Source organism: Hibiscus syriacus, unplaced genomic scaffold (genome assembly GCF_006381635.1).
Source record: "Hibiscus syriacus cultivar Baekdansim isolate YM2019G1 unplaced genomic scaffold, ASM638163v2 tig00000405_pilon, whole genome shotgun sequence".
Classification (NCBI taxonomy): Eukaryota; Viridiplantae; Streptophyta; class Magnoliopsida; order Malvales; family Malvaceae; genus Hibiscus; species Hibiscus syriacus.
This window is the reverse complement of record NW_024061786.1, coordinates 514408-522635: the sequence shown is the minus strand read 5'-3', so window position 1 is coordinate 522635 and position 8228 is coordinate 514408. Positions and strand designations below refer to the sequence as shown.

Below are 8228 nucleotides of genomic sequence, written 5' to 3'. Positions count from 1 at the left end.
TTCTTGACGTGTAATATCAAATTCAAAATTGTGGATTTGATTGTAATTGGAGGAAGTTTTGTTCTTTATGCCATTCTTGTCTCATATTTTGGTTGCTTTTCATGTTCTATGCTGCATTATCAATCTTTATATTTGATTGAAACTAGTAGTATTTTCATTAAAAATCTGGGAATGTTTCTTGCTTTCTTAGTTGATCGTGCCATGTGATAAGGTAGTTTTTAGCAAATCTGGGTTCTATTTGATTGGTGGCCCTTCCTTTTGGTTGCTTTAAGATAGCAAATTTCTGTTATAATAGCATTCATACAAGGAATTATCAAATTGTGCTATAAGACATTCATCAAAGGAATTCGATTTTCAATGCATGTATGTTCTTGTTGTCTGTGGTGTCTGAATTAATTGTCTGGTGGAAGAATGAACCCTTTTATTATGCATTTGCTTTCTTCTTCTTCTTCTTCTTTTCCTACTGTGTGAACGTCTCCAACATGGAAAACATTTAATCTTATCTTCATAGAACATAATTCCCCATGTTGCAATTCTGAACTGGAAAGATCGAAAACGATATTCCGTATTAGGATGTTGCTTTTCCTGTTCTATCTGTTTATATATTAGTTTCACTGTCCAATGTTTTGGAAGAATTTAAACTTTCTTTTCATCTTTTAGAAATTTTAAGAACAAGAGAGAATGAATAGAAAGAAGGCTTCTTACATGAACATTGAGGTGTTCTAGTGCAACATTAACAAACAATCATCGCCATGGATATTGAGTTGCCCTGGCAGAATGTAATAAGATTGTAATTTGTAGCGAGATTTTTCGTTAAAAGGGTCGAGTACATTTGAAAATGCTACCAGCAATTTTTTTGTTTTTATTGCAAAATTAATGAACGATGTTAGGAACTCTTCATGAAGTTTAGCCATTGATAAAAGAATCTGGTTACCAAAACAGTTCTCGTTTTAATGATGTTCTGCATATGATTGAGTAATATGCTTTCAGAGTGGTATGTTTATAATATGTTGTTCTTCCCGTCGACATCTAACTATTATCCTCTATTTTAGGGAAATAGAGAGCGAAGCCTCTCAAAAGTAGATAAATATACAATAATTGCAGTAGTTGACGAGTAGCAATGGCTCCCGGAGGAAGTGCTTGCAAAGAAGTTGTTGAATCTCATTCCCCTGTTGCAGATCATGACAGTCCAACAAAAACTGAGAGTAATACTACAACGATGAAAAATGCTGTTAGTTTTGTTGGAAAACATGGAATTCATTCAAACAACGGTGTTTACGAGCTCCTCGAGTGTCCTGTATGTACAAATCTGATGTATCCACCAATTCACCAGGTGTGTTCTGCATGCATACACTTTTTTTTTGGGTGTGAAAGTGACTAGATTACTAAAAATTTTGATACTTTGCATTCAATCTTCTATTTCAGTGCCTAAATGGACACACTCTGTGTTCCAACTGCAAGATTTGAGTGCACAACTGTTGCCCAACATGCCGCTACGATCTTGGAAATATAAGGTGTTTAGCTTTGGAGAAAGTTGCACAATCGTTGGAACTCCTTTGTAAATACCAGAACCTAGGTTGCCACGATATCTTCTCCTATTACAGCAAGCTTAAGCATGAGCAACACTGTCGCTTCCGTCCCTACAACTGCCCTTATGCTGGTTCTGAGTGCTCCGTCACAGGTGACATACCTACCCTTGTTGCTCATCTCAAGGATGATCACAACGTTGACATGCATGATGGATGTACCTTCAACCATCGTTATGTCAAATCAAATCCACATGAAGTTGAAAAGGCCACATGGATGCTTACTGTAAGTTCATTTTATACAGGTTTCTTGAAACTACAAATCTTGTGCTTACAAAGGGTTTCTTTGACATTTTGTGCAGGTTTTCAATTGTTTTGGAAGACAGTTCTGCCTGCATTTCGAGGCTTTCCAGCTTGGGATGGCACCTGTGTACATGGCCTTTTTACGTTTCATGGGGGATGATAATGAAGCAAAGAAGTTCAGTTATAGTCTGGAAGTTGGTGCAAACGGCCGTAAGCTAATATGGCAGGGGATTCCGAGGAGCATCCGCGACATGTGGGGTTTTTCTTTCTCGGTGTATTTGTTACTGGTATATGTCGTCTGCTGACCGCCCGGCCGCTGTTTTCTGCTGAAGTTTTAGTGTAGGAAATGAGTCTACCTGGAATTTGAGTCCTTAGAACTCCGTTTTTGGCATCGTATCGATGCAATTGCCGTTGGCTTCCTGTAAATCCATGTTCATTATTATCTATTTTACTCATTTTGTCTCAAACTGATAGAGTGAGATATAATTTGGTTCATCTCTCAACCGAACACCAACATTTGACACAAAATCATTTTCATTTTCATATTAATTGTGGTTATTTTTTAGGTCCTGAATTGAACATCAAGAATGTCAGAGGTAATTAATTTATAAAAGATTGTACGGTAATTAATACTGTATAAAAATAATTAGAAAACTCATTCATATAATTTATAGATAGAGAAATTATTCAAATATATATTTTTATATAAATAGATAATTATAGAAAATTATCTGATGTAATCTGAACTCACATTTTGGGTCCACTATAATGAAGCTACCATTAGAGTTAGGAACATAGATATACTTTTAGGGTGCGTTTGGTTCACGGAATGTAAGATTACCAGTGGGAATAAAAGATTACCAGGGAATATGATTACTGAGAATGTTGTATTTTGTGTTTGGTTGGTTTAACAGGAATGTAAGATTACCGTGTTTGGTTAAAGGAATAAAAGATTATTGGAATGTATATTTGACAAAATTATCCTTATTATATATTTGTATAATATTACAAATTGTAAAATATTTATATATTTTCTTTAAAAAATTAAATTCATAATATTTATATAATTTTTTTTACAAAATTAAAAATATAAAAAAGGTTTAATGAAAGGGTAAAATTTTTTTAACCCCTGAACTTCATATAAAATTTTAATTATAGATTTTTTTTGTAAATCTAAAATAATTTAAGGATAAATTTGTAATTTAACCTTCGTAGAATTTTTTATTATTCAATGACAGAAGAATGGTATTTTTGAAAAAAAATAAAAATTTAAGGGCATTTTAGTCCAAAACGCCGGTAATGTTACAATACTTAAGAGAATGGATGTAATGACATTCCCGGTAATATACTCAAAAAAAATATACTATTGGTAATAAAACATTACCGGAATGAGATTCCCGGCCAACCAAACATGGGAATGTGGGATTCCCATCTCATGGGAATCCTACAATCCTTGAACCAAACACCCCCTTAGTTATTATGGAAAGGATTAAAATGACATAGAAATTAAAATATAAATTTATTTTTTTAATTAAATATGTTTACAAAATTATTTTTTGTAATTATATAGAATTATACATTCTTATAATTATTTTACCATCTCCAAAAGCACTTATTATAAAGAGCATATCATTTACGAAATCACATTTATTTTATTAACTGTAGATTATACTTCAATAATTTTTTATGCTAAATTCATATTTAATATAATTATGTCATGAAATTTAAACTTTAAATCTCATATTTTTTATAACACAGATCATACCAATTAAACAATCACAATTTTCCTTTTTGTTGTTGTTCTTAGTTATTAATTATATCTAATATTTAATTTATATGGTAAATAACGCAAATGCTCCCCGATGATAGGATATTGCTTTATTAAGTCACTCGACTATTAAAAGTTACAAAATGGTCACCCGACTATTCATTATGTTCTAAACTCATCCTTTTCTGTTAAAAAATGGATGATATTCTGAGCTGAACGTTAACTTGTTGACTGTGATATGATAAAATTTGATCTCAAAATCTTAAACAACTATCATATCTCAGTCATCATGTTAACATTTAACTTAAAAACCACCATTTTTTAATGGAAAAGGACGAGTCTGGATCATAATGAATAGTCGGGTGACTATTTTGTAATTTTGAATAGTTGAGGGACTCAACAAAAAATAACACTCCATAGTTAAAGGACCATTTTATAACTTTTAATGGTCGAGTGACTTAATAAAATAGTATCATATATTCAGGGGACCATTTACGTTCTTTGCCCTAATTTATATTAGATCAATACTAAAAATTTTATTAGATGATGCCAATTATATTTTAATTTGATTGACATCTTTTTTAGAGATCGTAAATTTAAATACAATAATTAGGACATATGATAAACTAAAATTAAATATACTTGATCTCTTACTCTGAAAGAGACACATGGTTACTCTTTTACTTCATCAAACTCATCACCCTCATAATCATAATGTTTCTTTTTATTTCTCAACTTCTTGCAACTTGTACAAGTTTCACCTTTCTATTATATGCAACAAATTTCTTACAATAACATCATCAATTTTCTTACCATAAAATCAGTTAATCCTTAGCATAACTTTCATATTTATATGTGTTTTTTTTCATACTTGCTTTGAAATTTATTATCTCAATTAACTTCACATTCTTATTAATTTGTGTAACATTTCACTTTCTCGACGGTTGAAAATCTTTTCAAACAAATTTGAGTTGGTAAAGGCCTCCAATCCAATAACTCAACTAATTTCTAACAAAATTTTCCAAGAAATTATTAATCCATTTGCATGCTAGCGTTTTCCTAGAAGGTTTACTTCAACATATGCCTCAAGAGGTCATGAGAGTCATGAGGCTAGGGTTGAAACTAGCAAACCGTGTGACTTTAGACAAATAAATGATAACTCTCCAAAAAAGTTATTATTTAGCGACTTTTTACTTAGGTTAAACTTGAACTTTAGTACTTTTAGAATCATATTTAGATATATTTTAGCATATTTTACATCATTTGCATATTGGGAGTGAATTTATGATACTTGGGCTAATTTTAATGTTTTTGCTGCAAATTGAAATATTGATGATGTGACATTGTTAATGCTATAGCCATTGCTGTACATTGATGTTGGACTGAATTGCTGAGACGATTTTGCAACAACTATTGAGTCACAAGACGATTGGAGAAATTTAGTAGTTGATAAAGTTGTTGGATAAAGGTTTGAATTTAAATTTAAAAAGGACTTTTTAGAAAAAAGGATTTTTTCCTATTGGTGGAATGTTTGACTTTGATGGACTATAAATATATTATTTTCTACACACTTTTCTTATATTGGAAAACCCTAACCGCATTTTATTTTTTTCTCTCCTACCATCTCCATGGCCACCTAAACAATTTGTTAGGGAGTGCAGCACAGTCAGAAAGCACTACTTTGTAGCAGCAATGATTAAAAAAATTTCTACTTTATTTTCGTCCCTTTTATTGAGATAGAAAAGTGACGATTATTTAGTTGAATAATTTTGTTATTATGGATGTTATTTGGTCTTTGAACATAAGGTGTTTGATTAAATGTCTCTTGTTATGTTTTATGTTTAAACTTTGTTTTTATGCGTTGTTTTGCTTATGAGAAGATTTAGAAATAAATTTATCTTTTTGTATGTGATTTATGTAGTTTTTATATATAAAAGTTATGGATTTTTCATACTATCTTTTGTGCAATATTGGTGTTTGTGAAAAGCAAAGTTAGTATATAGAAATATATGTTGTCAATTATCCAATATTATTAGCTATTTAATTAAATTGAATTAATGAATGTTGATTCTTATTAATTGAATGGTGTTAATCATTGTGAGACACATGAATGCAATGTTTTAAGCATAGCCATAGTGGGAACTGCCAAATAACACCCGCACCCGTTAAATCTTTGATCTGTTGCTATCTTGAATGTTGTTGCACTACTCGACACTTGCCATTTTGATTTCTATACTTTTCTATCTATTTCTTATACCATCATTCAACCATACATCCTTTGAAATCATTCACACAACTCGATTGTAATTTGTTTTGCTCTTTGTGGGTTTGACATCCGAAGCTTTTATAGCTTTCACTTTATTACTTGAATAAGATAATGTATGCTTGCACTTTATTGTAGCATTATCATAGCATCAAGTTTTTGGCACTGTTGCTGGACAGTAATTGTTTTACGTTAGAGTTGTTTCATTATTTATTTACTTACTTTGTTTATTTTCTTTTTGTAGGTATTTATTTTTTTCTAACATAGTGTTGCTGGTGCATAACCAATAGCAACAATCAAATCTAAAGCCTTTTGATCCCGAAATTGAACATACATTACATGAACATCGTAGGTGAGCAGAGCGAATATGGCCCAACAGGGTGATGGTAATATCACTTTGCCACCAGTGCCAAATGAAAAGAATGGATTATCGGCTGGCAATGGATTTAACCAATAACATTATTACAATATTGACGACTATAACAGGCCAATTTGAGGGCACGTGGTGCTAACACTCAATGATTTACATCTTGCCATTGTGCGACCAGTAATTAATGTTGCCAACTTTGAGCTAAATCCAGTAATGTTCCAGATTTTGCAGTCCATGGGGCAATAGGATGGTTTATTCACGGAAGATCCTTGAGCATATCTTCAAGCATTTATAGAGGTGTGTGACTTGTTTGTTCTGCAAAGAGTCCAATAAGAACACTAAAGTTGAATTTATTCCCTTATTCACTACGATAAAGCTAAAGCTTGGTTGAACTCGCTACCTCATGGTGCTATAGCATCCTGGAACGAGCTAGCACAAAAGGTTTTGTTGCGATTCAATCCACTAAATATGAATGTGAAGCTGCACAATGATTTAACATCCTCCAAGCAACTAGAGGATGGGAATTTATATGAGGCATGGAAAGATTCAAGGACTTGCTTAAAAAATGTCTAATGCATGGATTTCCACATTGGACGCAAATGGAAATGTTCTACAATGGGTTGAACATTGTTGAACATGCACACTCATATGGTGGTTGATGCTTCAACAAACGGAGCGTTGCTGGACAAGACATATAATGAGGGCATATGATATTTTGGAAATAATATCAAATAATGATTATCAATACTCCAACACGAGAAACATGTTTGGTAGACGCAATACTGCAGCAGTGGATTCTGATGCTTTCAATTTCATGGCTTCCCAAATCACATCATTGACATATATGTTTAAAAAGCTGTAAAAGCCAGGAGGTATGTAAGACGTGAAGACAATATCTCTTCTCTCATGTGTTTATTATGGAGATGATAATAGCTATGAGGAGTACCCCCAAAAACATAAATCTATCTATTTTGTGAGAAATTTCAAGACAATGTAAATACCTACAGGAATGAGTACAATGCCAACTTCCGCAACCATCCAAATTTATCTTGGAGGAGTCAAAATGTTGTGAATCCCAACATAGCAATTCAATAAAATAGCAGTAGCATTGCCAACCATTACAACACTACAGTCAATAGATGATACCCTAGCGTCAATCACAACAACAAGCAATCCAAACACAACAATGTCAAAATTATCAAGGATAATATTTAAATCAAGCTTTGACCTCAACATCTCTTGAATATCTACTGAAAGAATTCATTTCAAGAACTGAGAAAACAAATCAAAGATATGAAGCAACGAATTAAAGGAATGACACTTTGATCCAAGTTCAATCAACATCACTGAGGGTATTGGAAAATCAAGTGGGGCAGTTAGCAAATGCTTTGAGTAATATGTAGCAAGAAACACTACCTAGCAACACCGAGAATCCAAAACCATATGGGAATGCTTATTGCTATGAGCATAGCAAAACCATCATAGTGAGAAGCGATCTCTATATTGGGAAGCCTACTGAGAAGCCTAAGAAGAAGGATGATGATGGGCCTGGATAACAAGATAAAGGTAAAAAAATATAAGTGAACCTTGAATCAACTATTGATGTTACAGGAAGGGAGACATGAAAATGTAGTAATTTTAGGGCAATGCCAGCAACAATATCAACATCAGTACTTCCTGTTATACCACCACCAATGTCGAGACAGTTGAACCCAAGGACTCCACCACTAATTTAGAAATTTCATCAAGGTGCTGAGAAAATTGACAATAAACATCCCATTGGTTGATGCATTGGAGCAAAATCTGAATTACATCAAGGAAGTACTCTCGAAGAAGCGAAGACTTGGTGAATTCGAAACTGTTACACTTATTGAAGGGTGTAGTGCCATGGATTGATTGCCACCAAAATTAAGGGATTGATTATCCCTTGTGTTATTGGTGATCGATTTGTAGGTAGAGCATTGTGTGATTTAGGTGATAGCATTAACCTAATGCCTC

At 32.7% G+C, this 8228-nt stretch overlaps 1 pseudogene; it reads left to right on the top strand.

Annotated features, from left to right (window-relative positions):
* The first annotated feature begins 1120 nt into the window (after positions 1–1120).
* On the top strand, positions 1121–7786 carry LOC120205285 (annotated as a pseudogene).
* Positions 7787–8228: the final 442 nt, after the last annotated feature.